General features: G+C 34.8%; 1 long non-coding RNA gene across 1 annotated transcript in view; it reads left to right on the top strand.

Moving 5' to 3' along the window:
* Positions 1-12,967, top strand: part of LOC134758772 (uncharacterized) — a 54,722-nt gene that overhangs the window by 12,872 nt on the left and 28,883 nt on the right. The window contains exons 2-3 of the long non-coding RNA XR_010134360.1: positions 1,922-2,089; positions 4,591-4,731. This is a non-coding gene — a long non-coding RNA (uncharacterized lncRNA). The remainder of the gene's footprint in view (positions 1-1,921; positions 2,090-4,590; positions 4,732-12,967) is intronic.

The following is a 12,967-nucleotide window of genomic DNA, read 5'->3' as shown; positions in this document are numbered from 1 at the left end:
CTCTTCTAGCTGTTGGTGCTTGCTAGCAATCCTCGGTGTTCCTCAGCTGGTGGCTGCATCACTCTAATCCCCACCATCTTCTCCCAATGTGCTTATCTCTGTGTTTCTTCTTCTCGTCTTATAAAAACACCAGTCATGTTGGATTGAGCCCATCCTACTCCAGTATGACCTCATCTGAAATAATTACTTCTGCAACAATCTTATTTCCAAAGATCACATTCTGAAGTACTTGGGGTTATGACTTTACATATCTTTTGTGGGGACACGGTTCAACCCATTTCAGGGGATAAAAGCTTCCCAGGATTGTTAATCTCAGGTTACTGCGTTATCTCTTATTCGAAACCCAAACTTTGTCTATTTCTAATAGAAGAGTCGTAATCGGTTCTGAGTTAAAAAACAAACAGATATTGTGGCAAAGTAAAATATGCACTAGAGGGAGGAGATCCAGGAGGCAAGACATGAGGTTATTGTTATGCTGTGTTATGTTATTGTTATGCCTATTGTTATGCTGCATTTTTATGTTGAGACATGGATGGGCTATGAAGTGGGAAGGGGCACCAGTGGCTTCTTAAGTTAAAATCCAAAGTCTTCCTTCAGGCCTTTTATATGGTGCCATCTTTTCGCCACACACACCCTTCATGCCACACCCTCACACCCAATCATTTCACAGACTTTCACTGCCACCTCCTTCAAATGTCCCATTCTTGCTTTCACCAGAGGGTCTTGATCTGTGTTCCCTCTGCCTGGTGTGCCCTTGCTGCTTGTCATATGCACCCACCCACACGTTTTATTTATTTTATTTTATTTTTTTCTGAGACAGCGTCTTGCTCTGTCACCCAGACTGGAGTACAGTGGCATGATCACAGCTCACTGCAGCTTCAGTCTCTCAGACTCAAGCCATACTCCTATCTCAGCCCCCTGAGTAGCTGGGACTATAGGTGTGCACCACTATACTCAGCTAATTTTATTATTTTTTTAAAGACAGGGTCTCATAATGTTGCATAGGTTGCTTTTCCACCCCGCCCCCCCCCCCACTTTCTTCAGGTCACTGTTCAATATATCCCTTTGTCAGAAAAGCCTTCCTTAAACAACCTAAATGAAATGTCACCACCCCCAACACCTCATCCTCAGTCACCTCTATCCCTTTATATTATTTTTCCTCATGGTGCTCACCCAACTGATGTAGTATGTATTTATGTTTTCATTTGTTAATTGTCTTACCCCCACCTCCCATTAGATTTTAACCTCCATGAGAATGGGACTTTTTCGCTCCTATTCTGCCCCAGTTGATAGAACTGTGCCTGACACAGAGTAAGTGTTCGATAGACATTATTAGGTGGTAGTAGAATCTGTCGAAAATGGTGATAGCTGTAATGTAGTAAAAAGAGTGACAGAGAAGGAATTAAATGACTCCAAGTGTTTCTTTTTGTTGTTGTTTTTCCTCTTGGGTTAACGTGATTTCATAGAAGTAATTTTTATGCCTTTCTTTTAAAACAAGAGCTAACCCAGTTATTTTTGTATTTTACATTTTGAAGGGTAATTTTGTCATTTCCAGTATCATTTTAAAAGTCCCAAGGTTAGTCATAGAAATCAGTAATTCCAATGAGAAATGTGACTACATTGTGACTCATAAACACATTTTTGTGATTGTGCTTCTGATTTGTATTCTGTTATTCTATTAACAGATTCTATTGATACTATTCTATTCTGTCTGTAGGTTGTGGCTGGGATCTAGGGCTTTTTTTTCCCCCATAACTCATGTAATAGTCTTATTATTCATATGCCTCATCAGTTGATTCAATGCTCGCCTCTTTTCATCAAATAGTTAAGTTCAAGAATTAGTCAATGTGTTTAACATGATTATTCAGCTTGTTCTGTGATGCATGATATTTGTTATTTGATTATTTGCTTCTAATTTTAGGCATGACTAAGAGATATCGTGAAATTACAACTCAACAATGATTTACAGCACAGGCTTTTCACAACTAAGAGACTGTCCATCATGGTGCCAGTTTTTCTCAAAATGGCATGTGTGCATGAAATTCTGCAGGCATATGGGGTCGTGATCTGCTAATCTCCAGTTATTATAGTGAGTAATAGATCTGTAAGAATTCTCAGTCCCTTGCTCTATAAAATATGCTATGTTATTATTTTAAGAATAGTCTTTTTAAGTTCATAGAAAAAAATAAATAAAATTAGGGTAATTTTTAATGTTATCAGTAATAAATGTCAATGAACTTGAATTAAGAATTCATTCTTGAGAAAACTTGCTTGTTTCTCCCAGAAAATCATGATTCATAAAGTATTTTTATATCCTCTAGACAAAATTATTTTATGTTCATTAAAAGGCAGTAGTGAAAATTCAAGAGTATGATCATCTTTAAATTTACAATACTCATTTGAAAGACTATGAAATAAAAGTTAAAAACAGGAACTGAGAGAGAAATTCAAAAGTTTGTTGAAAAAATACATTAAAAGAAATTATGAGAAAGTCAAATTATGCCATATTCTTGGCTAGAGATGATGAGATCGCTGATTTTAGCCATTCTTCTCTAATTCCAAAGCAACCAGATTCTTTTTGCTAAGGTTGGGTTTACAAAAGTATTGTGAAATAATCAACATGTATGTGGGTGTTTCCTACCTTAACTTGCTCATGGTATAAGTGCTGAGGTCATGCTACTCCTTGGAAAATAGTATCTCCCACCATTTTTCTAGAATTTTCCTACCTCATTCCCCTATGAAAACCTACCTTATCTCTGTTCAATTCCCTCAGGCCTTTATGCTGCCCTCCAAATAACAATGGGTAACTATTACCATTAATAATATCACACATGTAAATAACATGATTTACAATGTTTTCTACCTGTATTATCTCATCTGATGCTTCAACATTTTACAGCAGGAATTCTAATATGCAAAAGTTGGCAAACTATAGTCTACCACCTGTTTTTGTACAGCTCTAAAACTAAGAATGATTTTCGCATTTCTAAGGGGCTGTTAAATAATATACAATGGAATGTTGTTCACAAAATCTAAAATATTTGCTATCTGCCGCTTTACAGACAAAGTTTTCCTACCCCTGGAATCGTGTTATAATTCTCTTTAAAAGATGAGCAGACAGAGACAAAGCTACATATAGGTGAAGAGCTAGATGCCTTTTGACTTTATTGTCCTATGTATACCAACCACTCAAGACCCCCCGTGATTCTTAGCAGCTCATAAAATAATACGGCTGTAAATACACCCAAAAGAGAGATAGTAATATGCAGCGATATATTATGGAAGTAAAATTCCTAAGATATGTTCCAAATAGCTCTTAATGGATGTGCGACATCAGTGAACTTTAGCTGATTCTGATATATGCCAATGTTTAAATCACGTAATCATTTGGTCTTCAATTTCTCATCTGCAAAATTAGAAGGTTTACCTGTGTCACTTGAATCTATTCCATTTCTGCAGAATCTATGTCTCTGAAATGTCAACACTAGCTCAACTGTAGATAACTGTTCCTTCTAGGTCTAAAGTATACTAACTGTTACAATAAAATGTTGCAAGGGGGTCATATCATGACTTTGATTCTTCTGAAGGCTATGAAAGTAAACTGGGAGCTAGTTCAAGAGAAAATAAGACTTCTCTAAACACATATCTATTTTCCTTGACATTTAAGACACTGCAATTGATATTTTTCTTCTAGAGACTTAACAATTCTATAGGCTTTTAAAATTCCAAAAACTGACAACCAAATTTGGCTTTCATGGCCATGTGAGCTCCTAGTGGATTGACCCTCCTCATGCAACAGCTGCATAGTGAATCAAAACCAAAATTAAACAAGTAGAAACCACACACACACACACACACACACACACACACACACACACACACACACACACACTACCTGAAAGCTCCGGACAGTGTACAAAAGCAGGCATATTCTAGAAGTAAGTAGCTCATGAAGAATTAACTGGCTCATAATGAGTCTTCTACTTAGATGGCTTTTACCTAGGCACTGGCCATGGTCTACACTGTACAGGGTGGCAGAAACCTTGATAGAAAAATCAGGGGTTTGCATTCCCAGAGGACAAAGTTTAGGGCAACATCAACTGCCAGAAAATGAAGAGAAAAATCCCAGAAAGAGAGAGAAAGAAGGGTAAACCACAAATTCTATGTATTAATTCTGCCAAAATCCCTGCCTGACCCTGAAACACAGAAGCACGGGGTACACTGCAGGCAGCTAAGCTAATAATAAAATAATTAAACTGAGATGCAAGCTGCTACAAAGAGACAGCACTGATAGTTGGAATCTAGCCAAGTTAATTGCTTGTTAAAGCAGCAAATATCAACAATTTGGAGAAATATAAAGAATTGAGAGTTTTTACAGCATGGTATTTCCAATGTTCGGGATACAATCCAAAATTCTTTGACATTAACAACACGGTAAATGTGATCCATTTTCAGAAAGCAAAATAATGAACGGAGAGCAACCACAAGATAACCCAGTTGTTGGGATTAGCAGACAAATACTTAAAGCAGATATTTTAATTATACTCAGTGAGTTGAAGGAAAATCTCATAATAAATTTTAAAATTTCAGCAAAACTACAGATACTTGAAAACAGAACCAAATAAAAATTCTAGCAGAAGAAGACAATATATGAAATTTAATAATTCATTTCCTGGGAATGACAGCAGAATGGTGATGACAGAGGAAAGAGCCAATAAAATTTGAAGACAGGTAAATATAAATTATTTAATCTGAAAATGAGGGTAACATTTTCTAAAATAGCAAAAGCCCCAGGAACCAGTAAGGGAAGAGCAAAATATCTCATATGCAAGTAACTAGAGTCTCAGAAGGAGAGGAGAGAGATCATGGAGTGAAAAATATTTAAGAAAATAATATCTCAAGGTTTCCCTAATTTAGTAATCAAGGATTTTGACAAACTTCAAGCAGCATAAATATAAAGAAAATTCAATATTTGCTTATCATAGTCTAGTTGCTGAAAACCAAATATAAGTAACATTTTTAGAGCAACCAGAGAAAACTTATACATTACATAAAGGAGACCACTGCTTCAAATTATTACTGACCTTTTTATCTGAAACTATGGAAGCCAAAATATATTGGAACAACATGTTTAAAGTGTAAAACAATAAGAACATACAACTGTCAACTTAGAATTATACACTCAATGAACATATCCTTCAAGAGTAAAGGTGAAATAAAGACATTTCAGATCAAAGGAAACTAAGATAAATCATCACCAATAAACCTACCTCTACTAGAGTAGTGCTAAAGAAAGTTCTTCAGGCTGAATAGAAATGATACCAGAAAGAAATTGTTATCTTAAAATATTAAGAGGATCGGAAATATTAAATATTGTATTATTTAAATATAAAATGTTTTATTTTCAATTTATTTAAATTACGTAGTCTTTAAAGCAAAACTTATAACAATGCTTTCTGGGAATTATTTTTTATTGTGAGTTTATTCCCTTCTTTTTTTTCAGTTTTAAAATGTCCTGCATTACAAGGGAAGGATGTCCACTCTCACCATCTATATTCAACATTACATTGGAGGTCTTAGCCAGTGCAACAAGAAAAAAATAGTGATATTAGAGGAAATGAAGAAGTTAGTCTGCTTTTTTCTCAAATCATAGATGACATAATTGTTTACAAAGAAAATCCTACAAAATCTATGGAAAAGTTTTTAGAAATAATGGGTGCATTTAGCAATGCCATAGGTTACAAAGTTAATATGCAAACTTTATTGTATTTTCAAATATAAGCAATAAGCAATCATAAAATGAAACTGAAAATTTTACAACAGTATCAGAAACTAAAATACATGGCAGTACATTTAAGAAAAGTGTAGAAGACTCCTATACTGAAAATTACAAGATATTGCTGAGGGAAATAAAATAAGAGCTAAATAAATATAGTATGTTTATGAAATGAAAGACTCATTATTGTAAAGATGTTGATTCTCCCTAATACATCTATAGATTTAACACACTGCAAAGACTTTTTTTTTGGTAAAAAATGACCAGTTAATTCAAAAACTTACATGGAAATGCAAAGGACCTGGATATAGACAAAGCAGTCTTGGAAAAGAACAAAGTTGGAGAACATATTACCTAACTTCATGACTCGCTGTAAATCTCTCACTAATCCAGACAGTGTGATACTGGCATAAGGTTCAACCAATAGAGTAATGGAACAGAATAAATATCACAGAAATAAGCACATGCTTTATACAGCCATTTGACCTTTGACAGTAGTCTCTAAGCAATACTATGAAGAATAAGGTATTTTCAATAAATGATGCTGAAATAGCTAGATACTAATCTTGAAAAAAATGACAGTACATCTGCACCTTATTCCATATATAATAATTAACTTGCAATGTCTTATAGGCCTAAATATAAAAGCCTAAATCATTGGGATTTTAAGGAAATCAAAAAATAATATCTTTATGACTTGGGCATAGGCAAAAATGTCTTAGATTATGGAAAGTAACAACTGTAATGAAAATTATATATTATCAATTTGTTAAACTTAAAAGCTGCTCATCAAAAGAACAGATGAACCATGAAGTTGAAGTCTGGGAGAAAATATTTTAAAAACATATATCTGATAATAAAAGACTGGTATCCAGGTTACCTAAGTTGGCTGGGCGCGGTGGCTCACGCATGTAATAATCCCAGCACTTTGGGAGTCTGAGGTGGGTGGATCACGAGGTCAAGAGATCAAGACCATCCTGGCCAACATGGTGAAACCTGGTCTCTACTAAAAATACAAAAATTAGCTGGGCATGGTGGTGCGTGCCTGTAGTCCCAGCTACTCAGGAGGCTGAGGCGGGAGAGTCGCTTAAATCTGGGAGGCAGAGGTTGCAGTGAGCTGTGATCACACCACTGCACTCCAGCCTGGTGACAGAGTGAGACTCCGTCTCAGAAAAAAAAAAAAAAAAAGACTGGTAGCCAGGTTATGTAAGTAATTCCTATGACTCAATAAAAATGTTAAACAATCCAATAAAAAATAGGTAAAGGATTTGAAAAGAGAAATTCACAAAAAGGATATATGGATGAATGACATGCACAAAAAAATGCACATCACTAGTCATCAGAAAAATACATTTTAAAACCTCAAGGGGCTACACATCTGTCAAAATGAGTAGAATTAAAAAGACTAATAATATCAAATATTGTTAAGGATGCAGAGCAAGTAGAATTCTCATACATGAAAAGATCTAACGATTGAATATAAACTAAACATACCTACCCTATAACACAATAATTCCAATTCTACCTATTTACCCAAGGAAAACAAAAACAAGTGTTTTATGCATAATAGTCAAAACCTGGAAGTATAGGGAAATGTATCTGAAAGCCTGTAGTGTACTTCCATAATGTAATATTATCCAGCAATAAAAAAAGAATAAGCAAGTGATACACACATTAACATGATACATTTTTAAAATATTATACTAAGTGAGAGATACCTTACAAAAAAGCACCTACGATATTATCCCATTTATATGAAGTTTTAAAAACAGGTCAATATAAAACATAGTAGAAAGAATCAGAACAATAGTTGCCTTTGGCAGTAGAGGAAGGGATTCCTTGGGAAGGAGAGTGAGGGAACTTTCTGAGGGGATGATAAAGTCTTTGTACAGGGTTGGGTTATATCAATACATACATTTGCCAATGCTTATAAATTTAAAAAATATTCTAAATATGCATGCTCAAGTATTTAAAGGAAGTGTACAGATGTCAGCAATTTATTTGGAATTATATCAAAAACATCAGATGGATTAATGAATGGAAAGATGGATAGATGAATAGATAAATGAAAAATAAACATAATTAAATATTCATGGTAGTATTTAGGTGGTGGGTATGTGAGTGTTTCCCATAATATTTTTTCCAATTTTCTTTATGTTTAAAACTTTTCACAAAATTGTTGAAACAATTTAAAATTGTTAAAATGTTGGAACAAAATCAGAACTATTTGTGAGAATGACTAAAATGTAATCTTATTTAAAACTCTTGTTGGGTTTGCTTGAAGATGTTTTAGAAAGCTTCTTTGTGCCCCATTCAATTAAATAAGCATCAGGGGAAATTTCAATTCCATATTAATCTCTATAATCTTAAAATGTAATTCTAATGATATTAATCTAAAATTATCAACAACCCAATTAGTAATTTACAGATAAACTAAATTATTCATGAAAAGGAGAGAAAAGCACAAACTAAGTCTAATTGTTTTATACAGAAATTCAGATTTAATCCAGAGTGAAAACTAGAGAAGATGGTCTCTGGGAGAAATGTGGCCTGATTGGTTCTCGTATGAGGAATAAGCTCCAAGTCCCTCAAAGGCATTGTCCATTAACAAATATCTTCTTGCTCTCTTTGGCTCTCTATAGGAATTTAGACATGAAAGAGTGGAATATATTCTGTTTTAAAAATATTATTGTAAATTGTTGCACCTGTGCATCTCTTCCAGACTACTTTGAAAAGGGCCTTTCCAGCTATCAGTACACTATCTCACAATTACCCTTGAACCAGAAGACAATGAATGATTTGCTAAACAGATGGCATAGTCTATGACATGCATCATATGTGTGAGCAATCACAGAAAGTATGACTTTTCTCATGAAATATTTTCAGACAAATATTTTAAGTTAATCTAACATTCACTAAATCTACCTACTGATTTTAGGTAGATTTTCTTTCTCCAAATATACATTTTTAAATAAAAATTTTCATTGTATTGCATTGTATTTTATTGGTTATCAACAGCACCATGTTCTTAGTTTTTTAAAAAAAATGTTTAATGAGTTGTAATATTTGTGTCTTTAAGCAAGGGGTTCCCTCATTTTTCCTGTCTTTTCTGGCTTGATTTGAAGTTATTCCTGGGTATCAATATTCTACACACATTGTCTACTGCTTAGCTCCAACACAGCAGTTATTTCACTGTCATGTAATTATTTGTTTGCTCATTGCTCTTCCCCATGACCATCAACTCCTTGAAGGTAGGGCCATCATTTATACATCTTATAACTGAAGTTTACAGCATCAGATCAGTTATATGGTCAGAACACAATGTTTGTTGTAGAATAAATGAATAAACTTTGTTAATTCACTCAGGTCTAACTAGTCTCCTACATGATGAAATATAGCTAAGAAAATTCAAAGTAGAGTTCCACAAAAGAAAAACAAAGTAAATATCAATTTATTAATTTATAATTTGATCCAAAGACCAATTTCCAAGAGGCTCTCTCAGGTACCAAATTGCTGAAGTCCTTCTCTAGGACATCTCCCTTCCTGGTGTCAAAGTACGTGGAAAACTGAAGCTTTAAGCAAAAGATGGCTTGGGTATATATTTAACCTAGCTTCTGTTGAAGCATCACTAGTCTGCAAATACCACATTTCTCTAGTGACCATCTTCATGTCTCTGAGCCTTAAAGAATACTGGTTGAAACACTAACATATTGTTTCTGAATATGTGCTTTATTTGCTAGTTATCCTATTTCTAATGACATATTCAGTAGATTTGTTTATGTTGTAAAATGAAGTGCTATCAATTTATTGTTATCATGAACAGTCAGAATAAATGTTGAAACTTCTTATTTGGGCAAAAACATGATCTGGCTCATTTTACTTTCTTGACTTCATCCCATAGTGTTCTCATTTTCTCACACTATGCTGTATACCTATGAGACTCCTGTATATGCCAAGCTTATTTCTATCTCAGGGCCTTTGCACCTGCTATTTCCCTTGCTTAGAATGTACTTTCCCCACCCCCATTCAGCCCCATTTAGGCATGGCTGTTTCCTTCTCTGAATCCAGGTCTCAGCTGAAATATAACCTCCACAATTATTCAGTTATTCTCTGTCACATCACTAAGAGTTATTTTGTTCATAGCATTCACCACCAGATGAAATTATCTTTTTTATTTATTTCGCTTATTTATTTGTTGACTTTTCATTTGAATGAAGGCTCCGTATGAAATAGAACCTTGTGGCAGTTTTTCACTACCGTAAAATCTGCCCCAGTGTTTAGAAGAATGCTTGATATTTAGGCCTTACATGCCTCAATATATTTGTTTAATGAATGACTAAAGACAGAAGACAGTCTTCTCTCATCACCTGTTGATATTTACACCGATTTTTGGAGTCTTGAGAACATTTGCAGCCTGCAACCTCACTTACCTTTCAAATATTATCACCCACTAATCTCTTCTTGTTATTTTCTGTTTCTCTGTTAGTCCATCTATTGTGATCTACAGATAATTTTAAGTACTTTGAGGTTAGGGCTTTTTTCTTATTTTTCTTTAAAATTCTGCACCCTTGTCTCCTCAGTAGTGATTGTGTTTTTTTTTTTTTGTTTTTTGTTTTTTTTTTTTTTGAGACGGAGTCTCACTCTGTCACCCAGGCTGGAGTATAGTGGTGTGATCTCAGCTCACTGCAACTTCGGCCTCTTGGGTTTAAATGATTCTCCTGCCTCAACCTCCTGAGTACCTTGGGTTACAGGCGCCCGTCACCACGCCTGGCTAATTTTTGTATTTTTAGTAGAGATGGGGTTTCACCATGTTGGCCACACTGGTCTTGAACTCCTGACCTCAAGTGATTTGCCAGCCTTGGCCTCCCAAAGTGCTGGGATTACAGGCATGAGCCACCGCACCTGGCCTTGTGTGTTGATTGTTTAATGGTTGCCCTTCCAAGAGAAGATGCCCTTTAGGCAGCTGGAAATATAGAACTACTCTGTAGTAAGAAACACGGTACTAATTCACAATAGGAAAAATGTGGAAACAGCCTAAATGCCCATCAACCAAAGAGTGGATTAAGAAAATGTGGTATATATACACCATGGAATACTACTCAGCTAATAAAAGGAATGAAATAATTGCATTTGCATCAACCTGGGTCAAGTTGGAGACCATTATTCTATGGAAAGTAACTCAGGAATGGAAAACCAAATATCGTATGTTCTCACTTATAAGTGGGAGCTAAACTACGAGAGTAAAAAAACATAAGAATAATATAATGGACTTTGGGGGACTCAAGGGGAAGGGTGGGAGGCAGTTGAGGGATAAAAGACCACACATTGGGTACAGTGTACACTGCTCGGGTGACAGGCACACCAGAATCTCAGAAATTGCCACCAAGGAATTTATCCATGTAACTAAAAAACACCTGTTTCCCCAAAACTACTGAAATTAAAAAAAAAGAAACGAGGTACTCAGGTTGGGATTCACTAACATGGGGATGAAACTGTGAGGTAAAATTCTCACTACCAGTTGAGTACCAAGAGGAGCAGAAGATCCTGGCAAGGAACTCTGTGAGATAAATTAGGAGAGGCAGAAGCAAAACAGGAGAGTATTTACTTAGAGGAGGGGGGAAGGTGGGAGTGGGGAAGTTATTAAGATAGAAACAGGATATAATTTTAAGGAGTTAACAGCAGTGGATTTGGATAGGAAAAGCAGTTTCTCTGAAACTGTGCAATCAAAACATGATTACAAAATGTTCTGGAAGAGAGTATTTAGCCATATATTTGGCATTAAAAATTCCTTCTTTACTTCCTTAGCAAGCAAAATATTGGATAAATTATTGTGATTTAATGGACTAAATGGTTTGACCTAATTTTCCAGATGGAACATCCACACAAATGTATTTCTATTACCTCAGATTTATTGGTTTCAAATGTAATTGTATCTGGATGTTCTTCATTTATCTGCACTTCATTTTATTTCCTGATAACCTCCCACATTTCAGTACCTTCTCTTTTGCCATCATCTTGCCTCTGTACCACTCCCAAAGTCATTTTAAAATGCCTGGTGGTGATGCTAGTTCATTGGAATATATTGAAGAGATCTCAGAGAAGGCACAATGTCCATAGATAAAAAGGTAGGATATGGCAGATAACAATTCCACCCTTCCATTCTTACCTTAAGAAGGGAAGAAGGATGTGTCTACTGAAAATCTACCCAAGGTGTCTTGTAAAGGTAACCGGGAGGAGAGCAAGCTTTCTTGGAACATTAGACCCTTGGGATGAGTGTATAAAAGCAAACAGAATTATAACTCTTTTCAAAGAAGTTAATTAGTTCATTCAAGTTGGGGTTGAGTGGAAAGAACACGGTGTTCTAGTGCCAAATTGGTCATCAATTGGTTATATAATTGAATCAAGTTATGCAGCTTTCATGATTTCAGTTCTCATGTTTGAGCGATGAGAGGCCGAACTAGGTGGCCTCTAAGATCTCGCTGAGATCTAACATTCTGTCATCCTTCACAGAAGACAACTTGAATATAAAAAATAAAATAAAATACAGGAATGAAAAAAATCAGTTTGTTAGCTTTCCTGTTTAGATATTTAGTCCAGAACAACATTTCTGTTCTTAAAGTTTCCACATTTTGAAATCCCTTAATGATTTCAGAATTTCTCAATTATTTCCATTTAAAAATTATGCAATTTTTCTTTACTACTAAATAAACAAAACACAGAACACATTTAGAAGAATTTTCAAAAACTAAAAGGGAAGATAAATGACAAAAAAAATTTCCCAACTTGGTTAATTCCTAAGTTATACTTATTGTTAAAAACCAAAACCTCACAGTCAAAACAGAAGGGAGAGTTGAGGCAATGATTTTGGTTACTGTCAGGATAGGATAAAAAAGAATTTCCGTAAATAATATGATATGGTAGAGAGAGAAGCATGTTTTCTTTATTTAGGCCCACAAGCCGAGAGAAAGGAGAGAGAGAGAGAAAGAGAGACAGAGAGTACTAATCATAATCTTTGGTGATTTTTCTACTTACTGGTTTAGGTGTATTAAAGATATTAATCTACTGCCTATTATAGATATCAATTTGCTTAGTAGATGAACAATGTTATGATAGCCAATAACATATTATTTTACTCAACAATTGCTTTACATAGGCATTCATGATTTTATTTGTACAAGAAATTAAAATACC

The sequence above is a fragment of the Gorilla gorilla genome, chromosome 5, assembly GCF_029281585.2.
Source record: "Gorilla gorilla gorilla isolate KB3781 chromosome 5, NHGRI_mGorGor1-v2.1_pri, whole genome shotgun sequence".
In the NCBI taxonomy this organism is placed as follows: Eukaryota; Metazoa; Chordata; class Mammalia; order Primates; family Hominidae; genus Gorilla; species Gorilla gorilla.
This window is presented reverse-complemented; position numbering and strand designations above follow the sequence as displayed.